This window comes from Triticum aestivum, chromosome 2D (assembly GCF_018294505.1).
Source record: "Triticum aestivum cultivar Chinese Spring chromosome 2D, IWGSC CS RefSeq v2.1, whole genome shotgun sequence".
Classification (NCBI taxonomy): domain Eukaryota; kingdom Viridiplantae; phylum Streptophyta; class Magnoliopsida; order Poales; family Poaceae; genus Triticum; species Triticum aestivum.
Genome location: NC_057799.1, coordinates 636,444,545 through 636,466,398, shown reverse-complemented (window position 1 = coordinate 636,466,398; position 21,854 = coordinate 636,444,545).

Genomic DNA, 21,854 nt, shown 5'->3' with positions numbered 1-21,854 from the left:
AACATCGAAAACATCATAGAAGATGTGAGTGAACCCCGTTTTCGATGAACTCGAGCTTGTCATCAAGATGACCATAAGCTCCAAAACTCACAAAGAGAAAAACCAAACAAGAACCAAGAAAGATGATGCAAGGATGCAATGGTTTGAGCTCTCTACGAATGATACGATCAAGCTACTCATCGAGAGCCCCCCTTGATAGTACGGCAATCGATCCTATAACCCGGTCTCCCAACTACCATCACGAGACCGGTAAAACAGAAAACCTATCAAGGGCAAACCTTTGCCTTGCACATGGTCCACTTGAGCTAGATGATGGCGATCTTGACTCCCTCAAGTTGGACCAACTTTCTTGGTTGCGTTGGCTCTATGAAGACTAGTTGATTGCTCCCCCATACTCCACTATGGGTGAGACACTCTTTCGCACATCTTCACAAGTCCATTGTCACCACAATGGACGGCAAGCTTCAAGCATTTGATCTCTTCATGATGCTTCACTTGAAATTGCACACCGCAACATCTTCACAAGTCCATTGTCACCAGAATGGACGGCAAGCTTCAAGCATTTGATCTCTTCATGATGCTTCACTTGAACTTGCACACCGCAACCTAACCCCACAAAGAACTCTCACGAAGATCATGGGTTAGTACACAAAGCGTAATTGACAATGCTTACCACACCATGGGATCGCTTGATCCCTCTCGGTACATCTTCTACGCTTTGTGAGTTGATCAAGTTGATTCACTCTTGACTTATTCTTGATCAACCTTGAATCTTTTCAACTCTCTTCATTTGGATGATGTCTTGAAGATATACATGAATGATCACACAATCTTCTTCTCCAAGACATGCTTGCAATAAGCTCAACTCTCACATGACCAATCTTTTGATAATTCCTTAATAACACCTTGGTCACCACATAAACTCCTTGAAACCAACACATGAACTTCAAGAAATGCCTATGGACAAATCCTTCAAATATAACTCAAGGCAACCATTAGACCATAGAGATTGTCATCAATTACCAAAACCAAACATGGGGGCACCGCATGTTCTTTCATCACGGATCCAATCCGCATCTTTGCTACTAACATCTTTCAACATAATTTTTCTCTAGGAACATATCAAAAATAAACACAGGGAAGCAACAACGCGAGCTATTGATCTACAACATTATTTGCAAAATACTATGAGGACTAAGTTCATGATAAATTTAAGTTCAATTAATCATATTACTTAAGAACTCCCACTTAGATAGACATACCTCTAATCTTCTAAGTGATCACGTGATCCATATCAACTAAACCATGTCCGATCATCACGTGAGATGGAGTAGTTTCAATGGTGAACATCACTATGTTGATCATATCTACTATATGATTCACGCTCGACCTTTCGGTCTCAGTGTTCCGAGGCCATATCTGTTATATGCTAGGCTCGTCAAGTTTAACCTGAGTATTCCGCGTGTGCAACTGTTTTGCACCCGTTGTATTTGAACGTAGAGCCTATCACACCCAATCATCACGTGGTGTCTCAGCACGAAGAACTTTCACAATGGTGCATACTCAGGGAGAACACTTATACCTTGATAATTTAGTGAGAGATCATCTTACAATGCTACCGTCAAACTAAGCAAAATAAGATGTATAAAAGATAAACATCACATGCAATCAAAATATGTGACATGATATGGCCATCATCATCTTGTGCCTTTGATCTCCATCTCCAAAGCATCGTCATGATTTCCATCGTCGCCGGTATGACACCTAGATCTCCATCATCTTGATCTATATCAATGCGTCGTCACATGGTCGTCTCGCCAATTATTGCTCTTGCAACTATTGCTATCGCATAGCGATAAAGTAAAGCAATTATTTGGCGCTTGCATCTTATGCAATAAAGAGACAACCATAAGGCTTTTTCCAGTTGCCGATAACTTCAACAAAACATGATCATCTCATACAACAACTTATATCTCATCACGTCTTGACCATATCACATCACAACATGCCCTGCAAAAACAAGTTAGACGTCCTCTACTTTGTTGTTGCAAGTTTTACGTGGCTACTACGGGCTGAGTAAGAACCTTCTTACCTACGCATCAAAACCACAACGATAGTTTGTCAAGTTGGTGCTGTTTTAACCTTCGCAAGGACCGGGCGTAGCCACACTCGGTTCAACTAAAGTTGGAGAAAGTGACACCCGCCAGCCACCTATGAGCAAAGCACGTCGGTAGAGCCAGTCTCGCGTAAGCGTACGCGTAATGTCGGTCCAGGCCGCTTCATCCAACAATACCGCCGAACCAAAGTATGACATGCTGGTAAGCAGTATGACTTATATCGCCCACAACTCACTTGTGTTCTACTCGTGCATATGACATCTACGCATAAAACCAGGCTCTGATACCACTGTTGGGAACGTAGTAATTTAATTTTTTTTCCTACGCACACGCAAGATCATGGTGATGCATAGCAACGAGAGGGGAGAGTGTTGTCCACGTACCCTCGTAGACCGAAAGCGGAAGCGTTAACACAACGCGGTTGATGTAGTCGTACGTCTTCACGATCCGACCGATCAAGTACCGAACGCACGGCACCTCCGAGTTCAGCACACGTTCAGCTCAATGACGTCCCTCGAACTCCGATCCAGCCGAGTGTTGAGGGAGAGTTTCGCCAGGACGACGGCGTGGTGACGATGATGATGTTCTACCGACGCAGGGCTTCGCCTAAGCACTGCTACGATATTATCGAGGTGTAATATGGTGGAGGGGGGCACTGCACACGGCTAAGAGATCAATGATCAATTATTGTGTCTTTTGGGGTGCCCCCCTGCCCCCGTATATAAAGGAGCAAGGGGGGAGGCGGCCGGCCTAGGAGGAGGGCGCGCCAAGGGGGGAGTCCTACTCCCACCGGGAGTAGGACTCCTCCTTTCCTTGTTGGTGTAGGAGAGAAGGAAAGAGGGGGCTGCATCCCTTGTCCAATTCGGACCAGAGGGGGGGTGCGCGCCTCCTTCCTTTTGGCTTCTCTCCTCTATTCCCGTATGGCCCAATAAGGCCCATTACTTCTCCCCGGCGAATTCCCGTAACTCTCCGGTACTCCGATAAATATCCGAATCACTCGGAACCTTTCCGAAGTCCGAATATAGTCGTCCAATATATCGATCTTTACGTCTCGGCCATTTCGAGACTCCACGTCATGTCCACGATCTCATCCGGGACTCCGAACTATCTTCGGTACTTCAAAACACATAAACTCATAATATAACCGTCATCGAACTTTAAGCGTGCGGACCCTACGGGTTCGAGAACTATGTAGACATGACCGAGACACGTCTCCGGTCAATAACCAATAGCGGAACCTGGATGCTCATATTGGCTCCCACATATTCTACGAAGATCTTTATCGGTCAAACCGCATAACAACATACGTTGTTCCCTTTGTCATCAGTATGTTACTTGCCCGAGATTCGATCGTCGGTATCTCAATACCTATTTCAATCTCGTTACCGGTAAGTCTCTTTACTCGTTCCGTAATACATCATCCCGCAACTAACTCATTAGTTACAATGCTTGCAAGGCTTATAGTGATGTGCATTACCGAGTGGGTCCAGAGATACCTCTCCGACAATCGGAGTGACAAATCCTAATCTCGAAATACGCCAACCCAACAAGTACCTTCGGAGACACCTGTAGAGCACCTTTATAATCACCCAGTTACGTTGTGACGTTTGGTAGCACACAAAGTGTTCCTCCGGTAAACGGGAGTTGCATAATCTCATAGTCATAGGAACATGTATAAGTCATGAAGAAAGCAATAGCAAAATACTAAACGATCGTGTGCTAAGCTAACGGAATGGGTCAAGTCAATCACATCATCCTCCTAATGATATGATCCCGTTAATCAAATGACAACTCATGTCTATGGCTAGGAAACATAACCATCTTTGATCAACGAGCTAGTCAAGTAGAGGCATACTAGTGACACTCTGTTTGTCTATGTATTCACACATGTATCATGTTTCCGGTTAATACAATTATAGCATGAATAATAAACATTTATCAATGATATAAGGAAATAAATAATAACTTTATTATTGCCTCTAGGGCATATTTCCTTCACTGCAGTGGTCTTAGTCTTCAGCAGAGAGGGTCCTGTTGAAGAATATGGTGCAGCTGAGGAACTAGCTGAAGCTCCTGAGGCAATGGAGATGCCTGTAGTCCTTTGGCACGTGGAAAGATGCACAGGTGCTGAGGATTTTGTCGGAGCAGCTGAGGACTTTGGAGGAGCAGGAGCGGCTTGAGGAATTGGCCGTGAGGGCTTAGCTGAGGAAATTGGCTGCGAGGGCATTGAAGAAGAGGCACTTGGCTTGTGCGCGGGCTTCTTTGCCATGGATTTCTTCGGCCTTACAGAGGCCTCAGCAGCAGCAGCCGTGGAATCTTCGTTGAATTTCCTCACTGCATCTTTTGCCTGTTTGGCCAACTTGGCCTGGCGCTTGGCCCATTCTTCAGGAAAATCCTCACCGCGCTTGATGCTAGTGGGATCTGCCTCTTGGCCAGGTGCCAATGGAGGTCTTGAGCATGGAGGAGTAACAGCGAATTTCTTCATGTATTTTGGAGTCACATACCTGTACTCCCTCCACTCTTTTGCCCATCTCCTTTCTATCCTCAGAATGCGCACCTTGCGCTGATTTTTATCTTCCTCAGGGGGTGTGCAGTACCCAGCATAAATGCCCTCAGGGATTTCAAAGGCAGTATTGACCTCAGGCCTCTTTCCTCCTTTCTGTGGCCTCTTTTCATTAGCCATTTTCTTTAGTTGAGGAATTTTAACAATTGAACTCTCTGAAGAAGTATGCAACTTTTCTTCAAGGAACGGTGCAAATGAGTTAAGTTGATAAGAACCTAGTGATTCAGCAGCGGACATGAGTACCTATGAACAGAGTATAGTTGCGAGGAATTTGGAGAGGTCATATGCATTCTCAGAAGGTTTTTCAATAAGAACAAGTTTGAGGAATTTGACCAGATGAGTCTTGAAGAATTTCACTAAGCGTTCTTTGTCTTAGGTTCCAGAGTTGTATAGATCGAAGATCCACACAATTGAGGAATCTTGAAGAAAAGTGATGCTTAGAGAAACGAATCAAGAGCAGATGACATGTGAGGTCTTTAGTGTGTGAGGATTTCAAGAAAAACACCTTTGAAGATTTTTTAGTAAACATTTGAATCAAAGTGGGCAGTAAAAGTAACTTTTAATTACCCTGAACAAAGAACACGACGAACTGGGATGCGGAGAAGTGAAGCTCGTCTGTGCAGATCTTCCACGCCCTAACTTGGCGGAGGAAGACAGCTACGGCGGCGGCGGAGTGAAGATTTCCGCGACCGGCGTGAGTACGGCGGCGACGAGGTCGAGGCAGTGAAGCTCTTCCTCACCGGCGACAATGATGTAGCGGCGGCGCTAGGGTTTGAGAAGCTCGAGCTTGGAGAGAGGTCGAGCGGAGTAAAAGAAGTGAGGAAGGGGAGAGGGGGTATTTATAGCCACGGTGAAAAACGGTTCGCCCAAAGAAATTGGACGACGTGCCCCTGACCCTTCTCATTCGCATGACATGTGTCACCCACGTACTGAGAAGTGGAGATCGTGTTAGATCGTGGGTGAATAGATAAGTATATCGTGGGAAGCGGAACGGTTTGAGCGGCAAAGCCGAAAATTTGGATAAGATAAGTTAAAAGTTCCGTTCGCAAATTCTTCAGCTGACAAGGACGCAGTGAAGATTTTGAATGAGTTTCAAATAGAACGCACATGAAGAATTTGTGAATAGATTGGGTTGAGTATAGCATAGAGGGGGAAGGGTCCGATCACATTCACTTAGTAGAAAAACCAACTTGAAGAATTAGCCATAAGTGAATGCTGTAGAGGACATAAACTCATATATATATATATATATATATATATATATATATATATATATATATATAGCCAATGAAGAGAAACAACGGAAACAGTGAAGATTTTGCAAAGTTGAAGAATATGAACAACTGAGGAATTTCAAAACTGAGGAAAAACTCAAATTGAAGATTTTCAACTTTTGTGGTGGCGTGACCCACCGTATAAGAATGATGATTTCAGACACCGCGTACAATTGTCGTAGGGTTCTGAGAATCAAATTCTTCATTAATTTCTTCACACTTAGAGTGTTATTATTCATTGATTGAAGAAAAACATTTCTTCATGTGTTGCACATCTAAGTCATCAATTTTGCATAAGTGTTAGGATGAGTGTCCTTTTCAAAGAACATTCAAAGATTTTAAGATATTTAGCTCACACTGCAACTTGCTAAATCTCTTCTCATCCAAGGGCTTTGTGAAGATATCGGCTAGCTGTTCTTCAGTCTTCACATGCTCAATAGAAATGTCGCCCTTCAACACATGATCGCGAAGAAAATGATGACGAATCTGAATGTGCTTTGTCTTTGAGTGCTGAACTGGGTTGTGAGCAATCTTGATGGCACTCTCATTGTCACAGAAGAGAGGCACATTCTTCACGTTGACGCCGTAGTCCTTGAGAGTTTGCTTCATCCACAGCAATTGAGCACAGCAAGAACCAGCAGCAATGTACTCAGCTTCAACAGTAGACAGTGATACGCATTTCTGTTTCTTCGAGGACCAACAGACCAAAGATCGTCCGAGGAAATGACTTGTACCAGATGTTGACTTGCGATCCACACGATCACCAGCATAGTCAGAGTCAGAATATGCAACGAGATCAAAAGCCGAGCCCTTGGGGTACCATAATCCTAGTGTTGGTGTGTGAGCTAGATATCAAAGAATATGCTTCACAGCCTTATGGTGTGATTCCTTCGGTGTAGCTTGAAATCGGGCACACATGCAAACACTAAGCATAATATCTGGCCTAGATGCACATAAGTACAATAAAGAACCAATCATGGAGCGGTATACCTTTTGATCGAAGTCAATACCATTTTTATCAGTGCACAGATGGCCATTTGTGGGCATAGGAATTTTGACGCCTTTGCAATCTTGCATGCCGAATTTCCTCAATACATCCTTGAGGTATTTCTCCTGAGATATGAATATGCCATTGCGCTGTTGACGAATTTGAAGACCTAAGAAGAATTTCAACTCTCCCATCATAGACATTTGATATTCTTCACTCATCATATAGGCAAATTCATCACTATAACGTTGGTCAGTACAGCCAAAGATGATGTCATCAACATATATTTGGCATACAAACAATTCATTATCATATGATTTAGTGAAAAGAGTAGGTTCGAGTGAACCGGGTTTGAAGCCTTTCTTCATGAGGAATTCCTTCAAAGTATCATACCACGCCCGAGGGGCCTGCTTGAGGCCATAGAGGGCCTTATTTAGTCCGAAGACTTTGTCAGGATGCTTAGGATCTTCAAAACCTGGGGGTTGAGCAACATATACTTCTTCCTCAAGCTTACCATTGAGGAATGCACTTGTCACATCCATTTGATATAAAGTGATATCATGATGGTTAGCATAAGCAAGTAATATGCGAATAGCTTCAAGTCTAGCAACAGGTGCAAAAGTTTCATCGAAATCAATTCCTTCAACCTGTGTGTAGCCGTGAGCTACTAGCCGTGCCTTATTCCTCACCACAAGGCCATTTTCATCTTGCTTGTTGCGGTAGATCCACTTTGTGCCAATGATATTGTGTTTGCGAGGATCTGGACGATTGACCAGTTCCCAAATGTTGTTGAGCTCGAACTGATGTAATTCTTCTTGCATGGCCTGAATCCACTCAGGCTCCAGAAATGCTTAATCTACCTTAGTGGGCTCTGAGATAGAGACAAAAGCATAGTGCCCACGAAAGTTAGATAAATGTGAAGCTTTTGAGCGTGTGAGAGGACCTGGTGCTTCAATGTCATCGATGATCTTCTCAACTTGCACTTCTTTTGCAACGCGAGGATGAGTAGGTTGTCGTCGAGGAATTTGATCAGCATTTTCTTCAGCACCATTTTCTTCAGCAATTTCTTCAGGTGCATTAGCTCGACGTTCTTCATGTTCTGGAATGAATTCTTCAGCAGATTCTTCGGTAGGAATGACATCCTCAGTAGCCTTGAACTTGATAGTTTCCTCAGGTGCTGGTTCATCTATCACAGAGGGTAGGTGCTCTCTTTGCGAGCCATTAGTTTCATCAAACCACACATCTACAGTTTCAACAACCTTGTGAAGAACGGTGTTGAAGACTCTGTAGGTGTGCAAGTCCTTTCCGTAACCAAGCATAAAACCTTCATGTGCTTTCGGTGCAAATTTAGCATTGTGATGAGGATCTCTAATCCAACATTTAGCACCGAAGACTTTGAAATAACTCACATTGGGTTTCTTGTCAGTGAGGAGTTCATAGGCAGTCTTCTTGAAGAATTTGTGAAGATATACCCTGTTGATGATGTGGCACGCAGTATAAATTGCCTCAATCCAGAAGTGACGAGGCGTCTTGTACTCATCAAGCATAGTGCAAGCCATCTCAACAAGAGTTCTGTTCTTGCGCTCCACGACGCCATTTTGCTGAGGAGTGTAAGGAGCAGATAACTCATGAGTAATACCAAGTTCATCAAGATAGTCATCAAGACCAGAATTCTTGAACTCAGTTCCATTGTCACTTCTGATGTGCTTGATCTTCACACCAAAGTTGGTTGAAGCCCTCGAGGAAAATCGTTTGAAGACTTCCTGCACTTCATGTTTGTAAGTAGCAATGTGTACCCATGTGTAACGAGAGTAATCATCAACAATAACAAGCCCCTAGAGAGATGCGTCATTTGTGACAGCTGAGTAATGGTTAGGACCAAAGAGGTCCATGTGAAGCAATTCGAATGGTCGAGCAGTGGTCATGATAGTCTTCGCTGGATGCTTAGCCTTGGTCATCTTTCCAGCTTCAGAAGCTCCACATAGGTGATCCTTGAGGAATTCGACATTCTCAATGCCAATGACATGCTTCTTCTTCGCAAGCGTGTGCAAATTCCTCATGCCTGCATGACCAAGTCATCGATGCCATAGCCATCCTTCTGAAGCTTTTGCAAGTAGGCACACGGCTGGTTGCGGTCCTGTAGAGAAATCAACAATATACAAGTCTCCTCTCCTGAAGCCTTCGAAGACTTTGGAATTTTAAGCTTCCATAACCACAACACAACGATACTTGCCAAAGACAACTACCATATCAAGATCACAAAGCATTGAGACAGACATGAGGTTGTATCCTAAGGACTCGACAAGCATGACTTTGTCCATGTGTTGATCGTTTGTGATCGCAACCTTACCTAGACCCAATACCTGACTTTTGCCTTTGTCAGCGAACATGATATGATTCAGATGCGATGGTGATAAGGGAGCATCAATCAATATATTCTTGTCACCAGTCATGTGATTTGTACATCCACTATCGAGGACCCACTCAGTGGCTTTGGGTTGATCATCCTGCAGATGAATTAGTGCAGCTTACGAACTTCATATACTTCATCAGTGAAGAATATGACATCAATTCATCAGATCAATTTCATCAAGCAATTTGTATCCTGAGGACGTGAGAAATGAAAGTTCATTTCTTCATGATTAGCCTGCGTCCTTTCAGGCACACTTCAGATCTCCAGCAAATTCTTCAGACGTTCAAGTACGTCTGGAGACCTGACCCTGCAGAAGAGATTAGTTCTTTTTCTTCACCACCCACATCTGAAGGGGTGGCAAAGAGTTCATCGCTCTGCAAGCTCCATATGAGAAAGGTGGCATAGAAGCCAATCCGTTTCGTTTCACATAAGAGGAGTTAGGGTAAGCATATGAATAAGCAGAGAAATTCTTCGAGGACTTATGAACATAATGATTAGAAGAATAATGCTCATATTCATAGCCCTTAGCTCTTCCCTGCGAAATAGAGTTGTTAGCATGATGATAATCATATGAGGACTTTGATCCTTTTGAGGAATTTGATCCACGTGAGGAATTTGGTCCGTATGAGGACTTGGATCCATATGAAGAATTTGGTCCATATGAAGAATTTGATCTGGGGTTCCTATTCTTCACAGGTGGTGTCCTGAGGACATTCACCTGAAGACTTTCAAGGCACCTTTTGGGAACCCAGATTTTCTTCATAGGGGAACCATTCCTGCAGTTAGTGCCAACATATCTAGCAAATACTTCACCATTCTGGTTTTTGAACAGTTTATAGTTGGAGTCAAATGACTCATCAGAAGAATGAGGAGATTCACATGTAAAGCCAGATAGATTTGATGGATCAACTGGAGGTCCCTTTGCAGCAACCCATGAGGTTTTGGGGTACTGCTCAGGCTTCCAATATGTACCATCAGCATTGGGTTTCCTCTCAAAGGCAATACCCTCTTTCCTCGGGTTCCTGTTGAGGATATGCTTTTTAAGCACATAACAAAGAGTCTGATGCCCTTTGAGGCTTTTGTACATGCCTGTCATGTACAATTCCTTCAGCCCTGCATCGTCAGTGATACTAGCAATGTCCTCAGATGAGGAATTAGTGATAGCAGAGACAGTTGAAGAATTTGTAGCATTAGAAGCATTTGAACATTCAGGTGAAGAATTAGCAGATTCACGTTCAATGCATTTCAAACATGGAGGAACAAATTCTTCCTGAGTAGAGCTGATTTGTTGAGCAAGTAATGAATCGCGCTCCTTCTGAAGATCTTCATAACTCACTCTTAGCTTCTCAAGATCTTGCTTTCTTTGAAGAAATTCATAAGAAAGCTTCTCATGATCAGATAAGAGAGTGTTATGATGACCTTGAAGGTTGTCAAATCTAGACTGAAGTCTCTGAAGATTTTCAGTCAAGGTTTTAGTGCGATCCATTTCTTCACCCAACATATCATCACTTTTATCTAGCATGTTTTGAACCTTTTCCAAGGCCTTTTGTTGTTTAGTGGCAATACAAACAAGCTTGGTATTGCTAGGTCCAAAATCATCATCAGATTCATCATCACTAGACTCGGATGAGGAACATTCGGTTAACTTGGCACCTTTTGCCATGAGGCATGGTGCAGAAGATGATGGTTCAGGTTCGAAAGTCATCGTTTTGAGTGATTCCTTGAAATCCTCAAACCAGGGATCATGACAAGTTCGATGACCTTCATAGACGTCAGAGATTCGGTCCCAGATAAGCTTCGCATTGCAAAGATGCATAATGCGCCTGAATTCATCTCTGGATAGGCAGGAACAGATGATATCCTTCTCCATGATGTCAAGTCGAGTGTACTTGCGAATATCATTAGTGTCCGCCATCTTGCATAGATCGGTAAGACCAATCTCAGTGCGGTCCACAGCTCGCTGTTCATTGCCATGAGGCGCTTCCTCATCATGGCCTTCCACTTGGGATAATCATGACCGTCAAAGATGGGGCATGTCACTTTCTTCATACCTGCGGTCGACATAACTAAAACTCCAGGCGGTTAAACCAAGATCACACAGAACAAGGGAGTACTTTGCTCTGAGACCAATTGAAAGTGCGTTATATCGACTAGAGGGGGGTGAATAGGCGATTTTTATGAATTCTTCACTATGGAATTTGCGGGTGAGGAAATTCCTTAGCGAAGAACTACTTGCAGCGGAATAAGTACTCAGAAGTAAACATAACAGAATACAAGCATGGTCATCATGATGAAATGAAGACAAGCACAGAGTACAAAAAGCGTAAACACAGGATAACACAAGATGAAGACAAACAGACTGAAGAAATTGAACTGAGGAAATTGAGAAAGTCTTCAGTCAAAGTCTTCAAACACAGATATGAACAATTGCACAACACAGTTATGAGGAAATGAAAGAGTTGAGGAAATAGAACCAGTAAGCTCGGTGAAGACAATGATTTGGTAGACCAGTTCCAACTGCTGTCTCAGTTGTACATCTGGTTGGAGCGGCTACGTATTTAAACCTGAGGACACACAGTCCCGGACACCCAGTCCTGAACACACAGTCCAGGACACGTAGTCCTCACCGTATTCTCCTTGAGCTAAGGTCACACAGACCTCGCCCAATCACTCGTGGTAAGTCTTCAGGTGACTTCCGAACCTTCACAAACTCGGTCACTCGGCGATCCACAATTTCCTCTTGGATGCTCTAGACCAACGCCTAACCGTCTGGAAGAAGCACAGTCTTCAAAGGTAACAAGCGTCGGATCCACACAGGATCAATCTCTTCAGTGATGCTCAATCACTTTGGGTTTGTAGGTGTTTGGGTTTGCGGTTTTTCCTCACTTGATGATTTTTGCTCAAAGTCCTCGGAGGATGGGATGCTCTCAAATAACAAGTGTCAGTTTCTCTCGGAGCAGCCAACCAGCTAGTGGTTGTAGGGGGCGGCTATTTATAGCCTAGGGAGCAGCCCGCATGATAAGACATAAATGCCCTTCAATGATATGACCGTTAGGTGGGTAGATATTTTGGGACAGCTGGCGCATAGCACAACAACGGTCGGAAATTTGAGGTTTAAATTTCTCAGGGCTATCATGTTCCTCACTGTGTAGGCAATCCGCACTGGCGAATTCCTAACTCCTCAGTCAGAACAAATTCCTCAGAGACCAGAAGAACTTCGTCTCTGTCACTGAAGAATATGACTGAACTGTATGAGATTTCCAATGGCTTCACTCGAAGGGATTGGTAGGTGTAGGATTTTGAGTTGAGCATCACATGGAAATTTTTCCTTAGTATTTCCTTGACCCCCTTTAACAGTACGGTGTTTCCTATGACTCAAGAAAGAGAAAATGAAACTACGAAAACAAAAGTCTTCATGCTTCATATTCCTCAAATGAATACCAAGTCTTCAAGGTCACACCAATTTCTTCACTTTCAAAGTCTTCAGATAGTCTTCAGAAATCCAAAGTCTTCAGTCGAAGAACTTCATTTTTAGGGGTCGACTTTCTCTTTAATTATCAAACTCCTCATAGACTTATAGATCTGTGTACACTCACAAACGCATTAGTCCCTTAACCTATAAGTCTTCAATACACCGAAATCACTAAGGGGCACTAGATGCACTTACACAGTTCAAAAACTTTCTTAAGCATAAGGAAAACAGAGGATAAGTATAATACGGGTGAATATAAGATGGCGGCTTAATAGTGTTGAGCACCAAACACGTGCACGATGGCACGGCAAAACATAGTTATTTTTACCCTATTACATGACTCCCCGAGTCCAAATGATCAACATTGTTTTTTTAGCAAAACACAGATATGAACCGCAGGACGGATCACTCTCCTTGTTGACCTGACGCTTCCGGGTCAGCCCTCTCCGCTTCTTCGCCCTGTTCTTTGTCCTGGAAGGTTGATGATGACAAGTCAATGCCATTCAAAGCCTCAAATTCAGCTTCATCATCAATTAGTCCGGCCGGGTCAACTTCAGGGGCGAAGGTATGCTTACGGATTGGTGGAATCAGGCTGGTCACTTTATAATGAGGCGTTGGAATCCTCCGGTTCTCCGCGTCATAGCCCGGCTGGTACTTGGTGAGATCTGCTTCATTCCCTATCAGGGTGGCCACGGGGCGTATATCCTTCACACAAGTGGCGAAGTCTTTCTGTTCAAAGGGAGTACCATCCTCCTTAAGGCTGGGGTAACCAATTGCAATGTCGGCCGGGTCTAACTCCGGAAACCAAGCTCTGGCCCGGCTTAAGGCAACCACGGCTCCGGCTCTTGCAGACGATCGCATTAGTTCATTGCACCGCTGGGGCAACACCGAAAGATTCTTTAGTACATCCGCCAAGAGTGTGGGAACTTCATTTGACAGGGCCACTGTGGCTAAGGCACGCTAAGATCCGGTGTAGAGTTGTTCCACCAGTGTATAAACCGCCTTTAGCTTTATCAGCATGTTTTGGTTAAGATTGGAACTCCTGGGCCTGCATTACAATGTCAGGTGAGTAAATGACAATCTATATGCTCATTAGAAAAATTCAAATATTTAACACTTGTAGGGCGATTTACCAAAGATTGCTGAGACCATCTCAGATATACGGTGTTTTAAGCCGGATAATTCGACAGTCGCCTCTTCAAGAGCCGCCTCTGCTTTCTCAGCCCGATTGGTCAAGGCGATCTTTTCGTCAGCCCAGGCCTTCTTCTCCACTTCAAAGCCTTTTTCAGTTTTTCTTGCTGATACGCTAATTCGAATTTGGAGTTGGCTCTTTGGGTTTCGGTCTCCTATGCTTCCAGGTGGTTCTTCAAATCAGATACTTCTGATTCAAGTTGACTAGTGGTGGCCTGTACAAATACCGGGTCAAGGTCAGGATTATCATGATGCAGTATTAAGTCCCAAGCCTTTTGCAAGCAATACACTTGGCACTTGGGGGCTAATGTACACTGATTTTTTGGCTTAACGTGGCGGTTCATGACAGTAAGTCCCAAGCACTTTGCAAGCAATAATACTTGGCACTTGGGGGCTAATGCATATTGTTGTCTTTTAAAAGTATTTTATTCGATTCAAGCATGATAAGGACCGGCTCAAACATGCTGTTTAAGCCGGCCCTTGGGAGCTACGGAGTAAGCCGGATTTCTTACATAACTTGTGCAGATATATTACTAATGTTATCAAGCTTGTTTCTAAGTCTACATCATATTTTATCATAAGCAATAGACTTCGGGGCTGGCATAGTAAGGATAAATGAGTACAGAGAAAGGATTGTACCTCAAATTTCTGGTGCATCTGCTTCACCATGACAATTTCCATATCACGGCTGTTGTGCACTTGGCTCATATAGCCAGAAAAGATTTCTCCAATACTCATGTGAGTATAATCAGCGACATCAAGCTTAACCCTACGGTGTTCCAGAAGTTCCTCCTTGGCAGAACACTTGGCCAGCACGGTTGGCCTCCCCGACTCAACAAAGCAGGTCTTGGTGATTTCGACATCAGGGTATTGAGGATCATCCGTTTTGGCCGGGCTAGGGACTTCCGGGTTTTCGGAACCATCGACGGCTTGCTCGGCAGGTGAGTCGGCAGTTGGCGTTGGAATATCATGAGCTAGCTCAGGCGGCGGCTGATGAGTGGAGGCTTCAAGTGCAGCCGTTCCAAGTTCCGGCTCGTTCAGATCGGTTCTTCGGCCGGCTTGTTCTTCTTCGCCCTTTTGCTGGGTTTCGCTTTTCCGCTGCGTAAGATCAAAAGGTCAGGGCAAATGCAACAAATTGAAACGAACACAGCATAAGCAGGTTATCATTACCCTGGAGCGGTTTTAAAAGCTGGCAAATTGGGCTGCATTGACTCGCCAGAGGAAGGTGAAGTTTCCTGATAATTTGAGTCAGAAGAATTGAGTGGATGACGAGTGAGACCCGCCAAAGGGTAAAAGGGATTTAAATCGGAGGTGACCTTGTTCCGGCGCTTCTTTGGTGCATTGGGTAAGCCGGAGGAGAGTTCCGCATCTTTGCTGGTCCGGGTCCGGCTCCAGCTCTCATGAGTCTGTCGCTTCAAAAGAAATTGAGGATCGTGATAAGCTAAGTGATGTGAAAATCTTACTTTCCGGGTTACTCTTCAGATTTTCTGTCTTGGCAAAGGCTCGGAGTCGGAGGAAATGATAGTTACCTCTTCAGCTTTTCCATGACTGGTTCCCGTGTCCTCCTGCTGATAATCGGTGTCAATAAGGTGGTTAAAAAAGGAGCCAAGATAGTCAAGGGCTACCTCTGACTCAGAAGACTCTTCTAGCCGAAGCAAGTCAGAGGTGGTGGCCTTCTTGCCCTTCTTCTTCGCAGCCTATTTTCTGGCGGCTCTCTTGGCCTTCCTGGCCCTTTTTGCAGCTTCGTGATCATATTTGACTTTCCAGAATTTGTCACCAGCCTATGAAAGTTAGCAAAGGTATGAGTATAGATAAAACGTCAAAAGTTGAAGGTAATTTATTCAGATAGGCAGCTTACCACCGGGGCCGGGTTAGCCTCACAGAAGGGGCTTAAGCCCATCTTACTACAATCTGCTAATCTCTCGTTCAAAAGCAACTTCTCATATCGTTGATGACATCTTCAGGCAAATCAACAGGGCTGTGCCGCAGTGGATCATTTTTCTTGCCAGTATAGGTGCACATCAGGCCTGGGCGGCGGCTTAATGGAATAACCCGCCAGGCGAGCCAAACCCGGACTAAATCAATGCCATTTAGCCCGTTCCCCAGAAGAGCCTTGATCTTAGCCAGGGTGGGGGCGAGTGTCTTGCGTTCAGCGGCTGTTATCTTGTCAGGAAGTGGATGATTGGACTCCAGGCGCAGAGCACGAAAGCCGGGCAGAGGATTTTCATCAACCGGAGAAGTATCTTGACAATAGAACCATGTCTGATTCCAGTCTTTGGGATGACTCGGTGGGTTGGCATAAGGAAAAATTGCGTCTCTCCGACGTTGGATTGAGACACCACCAAGTTCCAAGCTTGGGCCGTTGGCACACTCATTCTGGCGGTTCAAGTAAAATAGCTCTCTGAAGAGTAGTATGTTGGGTTCTTCTCCAAGATATACTTCACTGAACACTTGAAAATTGCAAATATTAGACACGAAATTGGGTCCGATGTCTTGAGGACGGAGGTCAAAGAAGTAAAATAGCTCTCTGAAGAATTTTGAGCCGGGTGGTGAAAAACCCCGGTTCATGTGATCCGTGAAAACGATAACTTCCCCCGCTTTGGGCTGAGGAATTTCTTCCTCCGGATTAGGAGCACGATAAGACATGACTTCCTTCTTCGGCAGATAGCCGGTCTTTACAAAGTCATCCAGCGTACTGTCTGTGACGATGGATTTAACCCAGTTGCATGAAGTGGGTGTTTTCGGTGCCATTGTGATGAAGGCTTAAAACAAAGTGAAGATTCCCGATTCAAATTTAAAGCCGGAAAGAAATATTTCAATGCTTATTCAAGATGGCTGCTTATAAAGGGGCCTAATGGTATAAGGCTAATTATGTCAGATTATTTAAGCCGCCATGAGCGTTATAAGCAGTTAAGTTATCTAAGCCGCCATGGGTGGTCCAGAGTATCAATTGAGTATTGCCCTTTTTAAGACGGTGATAAAAGTCGCCATGGCTAGGTGGATCTAACAGATACAAGTTTTTTGCCTAAAGTGTTACATAAACAAGTTTTGCATATTGCGGCCATTATTTTGGATCAAACGGTTGCTTGGAAAAGAAAATATTTTAGATCTAAAAATGAAGTACAGAGGAGTTCATCAGTTCTAAAGAGGCCTTTGTACAAGAAAAGGGGATCTACTAGCATCTGAAATGGATGCGAAACAGCTACCGCATGAGTTTCATACCTCTTTTAGATCAAAAGAGGCTGCGGTGGAGAAATTACAAAGAATCCGTGAGGAACAACGAAGAACACATAAGAACTCGCAAACCCTAATGTTGATCTAAGGTGCAGAAAGGCAAAGACTTACGAACGCAGATCTACTGCGGAGGGTCGCCGCCGTTCTCTGGACAAACTCAGGTTGATGCAGCGGCCGGGGTCGAGGAAGACGAAGTGCGCAGCAGCGGCGGCGGAGCTCGAGCAGCAGTAGGGTCGCGAGAGGAAGAAGATGATGGAAAGGAGAGAATGAAGAAAGACCAGTCGTGCCTATTTATAAGGGAAGGACTGATAAGTGGGCGCGAAAAATGAGGAGGCCGAAAATTATGGGTATCCAGCTTGCCAGGACGCCTCGATTCTCGGGATAGTTATTGAAGATAAGGATCCGTTGAGATATATTGATTAAAGTATGAATTAATGACAAATGACATCATGGCGGGTTATTGCAAATCTAGAAGATGACGTCATGGCGGGTTACAAATTGCCGTGCAATGAAAAGCAGAAGATTTTTTTATGTGTTGAAGATTGACATGAACCAGTTCAAATCAATCTGGGCCTAATGTCGGGGATATAATTATTAGTATGACCCGCTCAGGAGGGGCCGGGTTATACCTATGACGACTCTTGAAGCCCAAGATGACTCTTGGAGATGGCGGGTTAGTTAAGGGCCCAAGGCCCAAAGGGCGACTTAAGGCCCGTAGAGATAAACCGCCATATGTGTGTAACTTGTATTATAAGGCATGAATAGAGAGACACCGAGCCGGACACTGTTTATGAGCTGATCGGAACTCTATGAGCCGCTGGGTGTCGACCTCTGTATATAAAGGGACGACCCGGCGGCGGTTCAGGGCAAGTAACATCAAATCGAGAGCTAGGTCAAGTGGATTCACTCCCTGGTTATCGTGACATAAGCAATCCCACTCAAAACTGGATCGTAGGCTTTTACCTTCACCGTAAGGGGCCGAACCAGTATAAACCCCGTGTCCTTTGTCCCGATTAACCCCATTTAGCTTCCTAGCTGCGATGGCTCCATAACTAAGTCCTTTCACTAGGACATCTGCCGTGAGAATTCCACGACATCTTGTCCAAGTTTGCTTCCTAATATATTAAGCTTCACTACAATCAATGGCTAGCTGTTCCTTACGTTTCTTCAGGCCAAATTAAGTGTATTTCTTCAGATCAATGTACGTTGTGAAGTAGGCTGGAAGTGATTCCTTATTGTCCTGCACTTGTACTTTCGTTTTTTGTCAGATGATGTTCCTACATGCATGTCGAGCAGAAAGATTCTCTTAATTACATAAATTATGTCCTTTTGTCTTTGTGAAGATGCCTACTGATATGAAGTACAACGAAGCTGATCTTTGTCTGTAATGCCTGAGGCTACTACTGAATTGCTGATGTCTTGCTCAGACTTTGTAAATCAACCTGAGGACAATGTAATCCAGATGCTGTTTATACTTATCTCCATATGAGGTTTATTGCTAAACCGCCAAATTCACACACGCTCATTTGCTCAATGATCCCTATCTTTGGTAAATATGATCTACCAGTGATCCCATATTTGTTATTATTTCCACATATAATTTATGTGTAACATCTCATTTTTCTCCACCAACTTGGCTCACTGGCTCTGCAAATCCTATCTTTATTATTTTGCGTGACAAAAATCATCATCAATTTCCGGTAGCCGACCTATTGCCCTGTTCGGCTGCTCGCTGCTCGACTCTGTGCCTCGCCTCCACCGTCGGTAATGAACTCATACAAGGAGGCCCAATGGATTGTTGCGGAAGAAGCGACTGCAACTTTGGCTGTGGTAGCCCAAGGGTGTCTGCACCGCAAGGAGCCGCAACCGTGCACACGACCACGAGAATTAAGTACGAACAACATGAGAGCAGCAGATCTTTGGTTGTTCCTCTATTTACAATTTTTTTGACACCATATTTGAATTTGATGTGTACAGTGCATTAGAAAAAGACACTTAAGTTCAGTATCTATGTTAATTTTGGAGGTCATCCCACGAACTTGTGATGGTGAACAAAATTCATAAGTTTTGGTTGAGCGGGCCTGCATTTGTAGCTTCACATTTCTCTACCTTTAATTTTTCTCCCCCGGCTAAGTTTAGTTCCTAGATCCGCCTCTAACTATAGTCATGATATAATCACAATGTCATTTACAATAGCAGATGAAAGAAAGTCCAGAGTACCAGTGTCCCGGACAGTGGATAATCGAGAATTAGAGGAATGCTTTTTTTTTAGTTGGAACCCTCGAATTCCATTACACAACGGGTCCAACAAGATCACTGGCCACTAGAACGTTTACATCGTTTGGCATAGTATCCGTCCACAGGCGGCACGGTTCCTGGCCACTAGCTCCCAGCATAGCAAGGACGTGGGCAACAGAATTACAGCTCCGAGGAGCAAATCTAAAGATGACGTTATTAAAATTCAGACGACAAAACTGGCGCATATCCCGATAGAGAACACCATCCAATGCTAGGTCCCAAGCATTGATTTGCAGGGCACTGATGAGATTTTGGGACATTATCTCTGACAGACTTCACATTATCTCTGTCAGAGAACCGGCCTTTGCAATCATAATGCTATGCTGGGTAATCCTCAAATTCTTCCCTAATTGGCGTGGCCAAGATAATCTTTGCATCAACCTCTCAGAACGTATCTTTCACCATTGCTTCGTCCCATTGCATCATCACTGGGTTGATGAGCTCAGAGACCTTGGTGAGCAGGCTGTTTCCATCGGGGGTAACGAGGCCGCCATGTTCCATCACGCGCAATCCATGGATCAGTCCACATATGTATACTGGCGCCGTCTCCAACCCGCCATATGAGACCATCCTGGAGCAGCTCTACCCCCTTCAAGAATACTACGCCACGTGTATGATATTCCTGATGTTGCTTGCGCCTCTAAAATAGATGAATTTGGGAAGTACTTCGTCTTCAACATCCTTGCGCAAAGTCACTCAGGGACTGCCAGCATTCTCCATGCTTGACGTGCAAGCACTGCTAAGTTAAAACCATATAAATCGCGGAAGCCCAGTCCTCCTTTACTCTTCGGGCTTGTCAGCAACTCCCAACTCAGCCAGTGAACCTTGTTCATCTTTTCCTGGTTCGCCCACCAATATCTACATTTCATAGAGGAATGCTTGGCTAAACAAACAACTACAGAGTTCGCTTCTCGGTTAAAAAACTTGAAACAGATATTACCAAAGTTTTTAGCAGTCTGCATGTACATAAGCGTAGACCGCAGTAATTTGACGCCTCTTGGATTTGCTTCAACTACTGGTAGACAATACGATCCAACGTCTACTTGGTTTACAACCATATATGATTAGCTAGAATTGCACCATTCCTGGGAGCAATGACCTAAAACAACTCACTAAACTTAACTCCCAATAAATTTTAGATATTGGGAGGCTTGTGCCTGTCCATCCCCAATAAGCTTAACACCCGAAAAATTCGGTCATTGTTATGCTAAGTTAGACGGTAAATCGGCCCAAGTATACTCAACAAAATATGTATAGGAACGAGCCAATGATCATACAGAACCCCCTGAATAATTTTATGCTTCGTTGCCTTGCCCTAGCGTGCCGTCTGTGGCTGTGATCGCGGCTCCTCTGAGTAGGCAAAAAACCTGTACCTCTGTTGATTTGCGGGTGTTCGGCTAAATGAAAATTCAGGTGAGCATTTTCCCTTGATGACGTTTCAGAAAGTGATCCCATGGAACAAGTTCTGTAAGGCCAAACTCCAACGCATGACCCCATTTGATCCGCGCACATTCGTTTGGGTCGAAATGGACAGAAATAACGGTCCAAAACGCGGTGACCCAAACGGACCGGCGTCCGTTTTTTGTCCGCCTGCGATCCATATTCGGCCAAATTTGGGCAGGTTTGCGTCCTCGCGGAGACAAAGTGGACGCACGCAGAAGTTCTCCTTGTCCTACCTCTGGCCCACCCGTCGGTGAAACATATGCCTTTCTCCCCTTCCCTCCATGGCCTACACCCTCCCACCCTCGCCGCTACAGCCGCCATATCCTCCGCCGCTCATTTTCCGGCATCTCCGTCGCCGCTCAGGCCTGCCGCCCCACATCCACACAGTCCTCCCCACCCGCCCGCCACTTCGTAGGAGTTCTTGCTGACGTCTGTGGCCTTTTCTCGCCGTCGTTGGTGCTAGAGAAACCACGGCCGGCGGCGCCACCCATCGCCTCCAATACCGCCCGCGTCACGCTCCAAGGCTGCCTGCTGCCCTCGTCTTTGCTTCCACAGGCCTACTGCATGTATAGGGAGGCTGCGGTGCTCTTCAGCGGCCGCATCTCCACCACGAGCGCAAAGTGTTCGACACTTTGTTCGCAAGGAACCATGGAAAATGGGTACGAGTATTTTTTTTCAACAACTTCATTTGCTCATCGAACGATGAGCTTGTGATTGCGGCATTGTTCGTCAATGACCAAATTGCTAGGCAGCAGCCAAGGTTCAGGGATCAATCTCGGGCCTTGCTCTAGCATTGAACCGCAATATATAGACCGGCCATTGCCTACATTTCGCCGATTACTTTCAGCGCACGTCCCCGCG